The sequence below is a fragment of the Carassius auratus genome, unplaced genomic scaffold, assembly GCF_003368295.1.
Source record: "Carassius auratus strain Wakin unplaced genomic scaffold, ASM336829v1 scaf_tig00214053, whole genome shotgun sequence".
Classification (NCBI taxonomy): Eukaryota; Metazoa; Chordata; class Actinopteri; order Cypriniformes; family Cyprinidae; genus Carassius; species Carassius auratus.
The window spans coordinates 726-7,500 of record NW_020527504.1 but is presented as its reverse complement, the minus strand read 5'-3'; the positions used below and the strand labels follow the sequence as shown (position 1 = coordinate 7,500).

The following is a 6,775-nucleotide window of genomic DNA, read 5'->3' as shown; positions in this document are numbered from 1 at the left end:
AAGCTCCTCCTTGCCAAGCACTGCCAGACAGACTCTCGAAGGTTCCACCGAGATTTAAACTCGGATCGCTGGATTTAGAGTCCAGAGTGCTAACCGTTACACCATGGAACCTACAGTGTCTGCACATCTGTTTGAAGTGTAGAAACTGCTCAAGAAAAGATGCTGTAAAGACAGAAGAGGGCTCTTCCGGGATTTGAACCCGGGACCTCTCGCACCCTAAGCGAGAATCATACCCCTAGACCAACGAGCCACAGATTGCTGTTCAGTGGAGGTCACTTCGCCACGTACTTCAGTCTGCTCGATGCTACGGTCGCTCCAACATCCTGCCTCTGTAGCTGACAAGGGCAGACATAGAACTCATGCACTGACCAGATTTCTGAGAAACTCAATTTTTACGTACCAGCTCTAGCTTGGCCTGCCTTCGTAGAATAATGTTGATTAATATACCAAACGACAAAACACATGAGCTGAATTTAACAGCAGAAATCAACATCGTGGCAGTGACACACAAATCTTGCCGATGAGAAGCTTTCTGAGGTCTGTAATGCTTCTTCACAGAGTGTCAGGTGACACCTGTCTTGTCAATTTAGTTCCTGCTCAGTTTTATGTGAGTTCTAGATTGTTAGGAGGCCATTGTTGAAGCAGGCCACTGTACCAATACATTTTAAGACACACTGCCACAGAGAAAGTTGTGACATACCCCAAGCTCCTCCTTGCCAAGCACTGCCAGACAGACTCTCGAAGGTTCCACCGAGATTTGAACTCGGATGACTGGATTCAGAGTCCAGAGTGCTAACCATTACACCATGGAACCTACAGTGTCTGCACATCTGTTTGAAGTGTAGAAAACACTCAAGGAGGCTCTGCGAACAGCAACTAACCAGCAAGCATCAGAACGTTCTGGGATTTGAACTCGGGCCCACTTGGTCTCTTCAGCAATAAAAGAAAAAAAAAACAAACCCCAACTCCAACTAGCCCTCAGATGCTCCTGCAACTAGCAAACGCAAGATGAAGGCTCACAGGTCCGTGAAGCGATCCAAGAATCTATTTTTTGCCATATCTCCACTGCTTGGGCTGCATTCCTAAACCAATGATTAGAAAAATGTCAAGTCAAAGTTTAAACTGCAGATGAAGAACTAAGAAGAGCAGCGAGAACTGGGCATGAAAACATGCCGACGCAGGTTTAGTCTTAATTGACAGCAACATATGTTGGACTCTTGAAGGTTCCACCGAGATTTGAACTCGGATCGCTGGATTCAGAGTCCAGAGTGCTAACCATTACACCATGGAACCTACAGTGTCTGCACATCTGTTTGAAGTGCAGAAAACACTCAAGGAGGCTCAGCGAACAGCAACTAACCAGCAAGCATCAGAACGGTCTGGGATTTGAACTCGGGCCCACTTGGTCCCGTTCAGCAATAAAAGAAAAAAAAACAAACCCCAACTCCAACAAGCCCTCAGATGCTCCTGCAACTAGCAAACGCAAAATGAAGGCTCACAGGTCCGTGAAGCGATCCAAGAATCTATTTTTTGCCATATCTCCACTGCTTGGGCTGCATTCCTAAACCAATGATTAGAAAAATGTCAAGTCAAAGTTTAAACTGCAGATGAAGAACTAAGAAGAGCAGCGAGAAGTGGGTATGAAAACATGCAGACGCAGCTTTAGTCTTAATTGACAGTGGCATACGTTTGGCCCAGGAATGGCAGAATAGACTGAAACTGCTCAAGAAAAGATGCTGTAAAGACAGAAGAGGGCTCGTCCGGGATTTGAACCCGGGACCTCTCGCACCCTAAGCGAGAATCATACCCCTAGACCAACGAGCCACAGATTGCTGTTCAGTGGAGGTCACTTCGCCACGTACTTCAGTCTGCTCGATGCTACGGTCGCTCCAACATCCTGCCTCTGTACCTGACAAGGGCAGACATAGAACTCATGCACTGACCAGATTTCTGAGAAACTCAATTTTTACGTACCAGCTCTAGCTTGGCCTGCCTTCGTAGAATAATGTTGATTAAAATACCAAACGACAAAACACATGAGCTGAATTTAACAGCAGAAACCAACATCGTGGCAGTGACACACAAATCTTGACGATGAGAAGCTTTCTGAGGTCTGTAATGCTTCTTCACAGAGTGTCAGGTGACACCTGTCTTGTCAATTTAGTTCCTGCTCAGTTTTATGTGAGTTCTAGATTGTTAGGAGGCCATTGTTAAAGCAGGCCACTGTACCAATACATTTTAAGACACACTGCCACAGAGAAAGTTGTGACATACCCCAAGCTCCTCCTTGCCAAGCACTGCCAGACAGACTCTCGAAGGTTCCACCGAGATTTGAACTCGGATCGCTGGATTTAGAGTCCAGAGTGCTAACCGTTACACCATGGAACCTACAGTGTCTGCACATCTGTTTGAAGTGTAGAAAACACTCAAGGAGGCTCTGCGAACAGCAACTAACCAGCAAGCATCAGAACGTTCTGGGATTTGAACTCGGGCCCACTTGGTCTCTTCAGCAATAAAAGAAAAAAAAACAAACCCCAACTCCAACTAGCCCTCAGATGCTCCTGCAACTAGCAAACGCAAGATGAAGGCTCACAGGTCCGTGAAGCGATCCAAGAATCTATTTTTTGCCATATCTCCACTGCTTGGGCTGCATTCCTAAACCAATGATTAGAAAAATGTCAAGTCAAAGTTTAAACTGCAGATGAAGAACTAAGAAGAGCAGCGAGAACTGGGCATGAAAATATGCAGACGCAGCTTTAGTCTTAATTGACAGCAGCATATGTTGGACTCTTGAAGGTTCCACCGAGATTTGAACTCGGATCGCTGGATTCAGAGTCCAGAGTGCTAACCGTTACACCATGGAACCTACAGTGTCTGCACATCTGTTTGAAGTGTAGAAAACACTCAAGGAGGCTCAGCGAACAGCAACTAACCAGCAAGCATCAGAACGGTCTGGGATTTGAACTCGGGCCCACTTGGTCCCGTACAGCAATAAAAGGAAAAAAACACAAACCCCAACTCCAACTAGCCCTCAGATGCTCCTGCAACTAGCAAACGCAAGATGAAGGCTCACAGGGCCGTGAAGCGATACAAGAATCTATTTTTTGCCATATCTCCACTGCTTGCATTCCTAAACCAATATTTAGAAAAATGTCAAGTCAAAGTGTAAACTGCAGATGAAGAACTAAGAAGAGCAGCGAGAAGTGGGTATGAAAACATGCAGACGCAGCTTCAGTCTTAATTGACAGTGGCATACGTTTGGCCCAGGAATGGCAGAATAGACTGAAACTGCTCAAGAAAAGATGCTGTAAAGACAGAAGAGGGCTCGTCCGGGATTTGAACCCGGGACCTCTCGCACCCTAAGCGAGAATCATACCCCTAGACCAACGAGCCACAGATTGCTGTTCAGTGGAGGTCACTTCGCCACGTACTTCAGTCTGCTCGATGCTACGGTAGCTCCAACATCCTGCCTCTGTAGCTGACAAGGGCAGACATAGAACTCATGCACTGACCAGATTTCTGAGAAACTCAATTTTTACGTACCAGCTCTAGCTTGGCCTGCCTTCGTAGAATAATGTTGATTAAAATACCAAACGACAAATCACATGAGCTGAATTTAACAGCAGAAACCAACATCGTGGCAGTGACACACAAATCTTGCCGATGAGAAGCTTTCTGAGGTCTGTAATGCTTCTTCACAGAGTGTCAGGTGACACCTGTCTTGTCAATTTAGTTCCTGCTCAGTTTTATGTGAGTTCTAGATTGTTAGGAGGCCATTGTTAAAGCAGGCCACTGTACCAATACATTTTAAGACACACTGCCACAGAGAAAGTTGTGACATACCCCAAGCTCCTCCTTGCCAAGCACTGCCAGACAGACTCTCGAAGGTTCCACCGAGATTTGAACTCGGATCGCTGGATTCAGAGTCCAGAGTGCTAAGCGTTACACCATGGAACCTACAGTGTCTGCACATCTGTTTGAAGTGTAGAAAACACTCAAGGAGGCTCTGCGAACAGCAACTAACCAGCAAGCATCAGAACGTTCTGGGATTTGAACTCGGGCCCACTTGGTCTCTTCAGCAATAAAAGAAAAAAAACAAACCCCAACTCCAACAAGCCCTCAGATGCTCCTGCAACTAGCAAACGCAAAATGAAGGCTCACAGGTCCGTGAAGCGATCCAAGAATCTATTTTTTGCCATATCTCCACTGCTTGGGCTGCATTCCTAAACCAATGATTAGAAAAATGTCAAGTCAAAGTTTAAACTGCAGATGAAGAACTAAGAAGAGCAGCGAGAAGTGGGTATGAAAACATGCAGACGCAGCTTCAGTCTTAATTGACAGTGGCATACGTTTGGCCCAGGAATGGCAAAATAGACTGAAACTGCTCAAGAAAAGATGCTGTAAAGACAGAAGAGGGCTCGTCCGGGATTTGAACCCGGGACCTCTCGCACCCTAAGCGAGAATCATACCCCTAGACCAACGAGCCACAGATTGCTGTTCAGTGGAGGTCACTTCGCCACGTACTTCAGTCTGCTCGATGCTACGGTCGCTCCAACATCCTGCCTCTGTAGCTGACAAGGGCAGACATAGAACTCATGCACTGACCAGATTTATGAGAAACTCAATTTTTACGTACCAGCTCTAGCTTGGCCTGCCTTCGTAGAATAATGTTGATTAAAATACCAAATGACAAATCACATGAGCTGAATTTAACAGCAGAAAGCAACATCGTGGCAGTGACACACAAATCTTGCCGATGAGAAGCTTTCTGAGGTCTGTAATGCTTCTTCACAGAGTGTCAGGTGACACCTGTCTTGTCAATTTAGTTCCTGCTCAGTTTTATGTGAGTTCTAGATTGTTAGGAGGCCATTGTACCAATACATTTTAAGACACACTGCCACAAAGAAAGTTGTGACATACCCCAAGCTCCTCCTTGCCAAGCACTGCCAGACAGACTCTCAAGGTTCCTTCCTCTCAGAAGGTTCCACCGAGATTTGAACTCGGATCGCTGGATTCAGAGTCCAGAGTGCTGACCGTTACACCATGGAACCTACAGTGTCTGCACATCTGTTTGAAGTGTAGAAAACACTCAAGGAGGCTCTGCGAACAGCAACTAACCAGCAAGCATCAGAACGTTCTGGGATTTGAACTCGGGCCCACTTGGTCTCTTCAGCAATAAAAGAAAAAAAAACAAACCCCAACTCCAACTAGCCCTCAGATGCTCCTGCAACTAGCAAACGCAAGATGAAGGCTCACAGGTCCGTGAAGCGATCCAAGAATCTATTTTTTGCCATATCTCCACTGCTTGGGCTGCATTCCTAAAGCAATGATTAGAAAAATGTCAAGTCAAAGTTTAAACTGCAGATGAAGAACTAAGAAGAGCAGCGAGAACTGGGCATGAAAACATGCAGATGCAGCTTCAGTGTTAATTGACAGCAGCATATGTTGGACTCTTGAAGGTTCCACCGAGATTTTGAACTCGGATCGCTGGATTCAGAGTCCAGAGTGCTAACCGTTACACCATGGAACCTACAGTGTCTGCACATCTGTTTGAAGTGCAGAAAACACTCAGGAGGCTCAGCGAAACAGAACTAAACCAGCAAGCAATCAGAACGGTCCTGGATTTGGAACTCGGGCCCACTTGGTCCCGCTCAGCAATAAAAAACAAAAAACAAACCCCAACTCCAACAAGCCCTCAGATGCTCCTGCAACTAGCAAACGCAAGATGAAGGCTCACAGGTCCGTGAAGCGATCCAAGAATCTATTTTTTGCCATATCTCCACTGCTTGGGCTGCATTCCTAAACCAATGATTAGAAAAATGTCAAGTCAAAGTTTAAACTGCAGATGAAGAACTAAGAAGAGCAGCGAGAACTGGGCATGAAAACATTTGCAGACGCAGCTTTAGTCTTAATTGACAGCAGCATATGTTGGACTCTTGAAGGTTCCACCGAGATTTGAACTCGGATCGCTGGATTCAGAGTCCAGAGTGCTAACCGTTACACCATGGAACCTACAGTGTCTGCACATCTGTTTGAAGTGTAGAAAACACTCAAGGAGGCTCAGCGAACAGCAACTAACCAGCAAGCATCAGAACGGTCTGGGATTTGAACTCGGGCCCACTTGGTCTCTTCAGCAATAAAAGAAAAAAAAACAAACCCCAACTCCAACAAGCCCTCAGATGCTCCTGCAACTAGCAAACGCAAGATGAAGGCTCACAGGTCCGTGAAGCGATCCAAGAATCTATTTTTTGCCATATCTCCACTGCTTGGGCTGCATTCCTAAACCAATGATTAGAAAAATGTCAAGTCAAAGTTTAAACTGCAGATGAAGAACTAAGAAGAGCAGCGAAACTGGCATGAAAACATGCAGACGCAGCTTTAGTTTAATTGACAGCAGCATATGTTGGACTCTTGAAGGTTCCACCGAGATTTGAACTCGGATCGCTGGATTCAGAGTCCAGAGTGCTAACCATTACACCATGGAACCTACAGTGTCTGCACATCTGTTTGAAGTGTAGAAAACACTCAAGGAGGCTCAGCGAACAGCAACTAACCAGCAAGCATCAGAACGGTCTGGGATTTGAACTCGGGCCCACTTGGTCCCGTTCAGCAATAAAAGAAAAAAAAACAAACCCCAACTCCAACAAGCCCTCAGATGCTCCTGCAACTAGCAAAACGCAAGATGAAGGCTCACAGGTCCGTGAAGCGATCCAAGAATCTATTTTTTGCCATATCTCCACTGCTTGGGCTGCATTCCTAAACCAAATGATTAGAA

The 6,775-nt window shown here is 45.8% G+C and overlaps 8 non-coding genes across 8 annotated transcripts; all 8 read right to left on the bottom strand.

Moving 5' to 3' along the window:
• Nucleotides 1-178: 178 nt before the first annotated feature.
• trnap-agg (transfer RNA proline (anticodon AGG)) lies at nt 179-250 on the bottom strand. The gene has a single exon. It is a non-coding gene; the product is annotated as a tRNA-Pro (tRNA).
• Nucleotides 251-1,221: 971 nt separating this feature from the next.
• trnaq-cug (transfer RNA glutamine (anticodon CUG)) lies at nt 1,222-1,293 on the bottom strand. Its single transcript has one exon. It is a non-coding gene; the product is annotated as a tRNA-Gln (tRNA).
• Nucleotides 1,294-1,752: 459 nt separating this feature from the next.
• Nucleotides 1,753-1,824, bottom strand: trnap-agg (transfer RNA proline (anticodon AGG)). The gene has a single exon. It is a non-coding gene; the product is annotated as a tRNA-Pro (tRNA).
• A 970-nt stretch (nt 1,825-2,794) lies between these two features.
• Nucleotides 2,795-2,866, bottom strand: trnaq-cug (transfer RNA glutamine (anticodon CUG)). The gene has a single exon. It is a non-coding gene; the product is annotated as a tRNA-Gln (tRNA).
• Nucleotides 2,867-3,321: 455 nt separating this feature from the next.
• trnap-agg (transfer RNA proline (anticodon AGG)) lies at nt 3,322-3,393 on the bottom strand. The gene has a single exon. It is a non-coding gene; the product is annotated as a tRNA-Pro (tRNA).
• A 1,021-nt stretch (nt 3,394-4,414) lies between these two features.
• Nucleotides 4,415-4,486, bottom strand: trnap-agg (transfer RNA proline (anticodon AGG)). The gene has a single exon. It is a non-coding gene; the product is annotated as a tRNA-Pro (tRNA).
• A 1,454-nt stretch (nt 4,487-5,940) lies between these two features.
• trnaq-cug (transfer RNA glutamine (anticodon CUG)) lies at nt 5,941-6,012 on the bottom strand. Its single transcript has one exon. It is a non-coding gene; the product is annotated as a tRNA-Gln (tRNA).
• Nucleotides 6,013-6,415: 403 nt separating this feature from the next.
• Nucleotides 6,416-6,487, bottom strand: trnaq-cug (transfer RNA glutamine (anticodon CUG)). The gene has a single exon. It is a non-coding gene; the product is annotated as a tRNA-Gln (tRNA).
• Between the last annotated feature and the right edge of the window lie 288 nt (nt 6,488-6,775).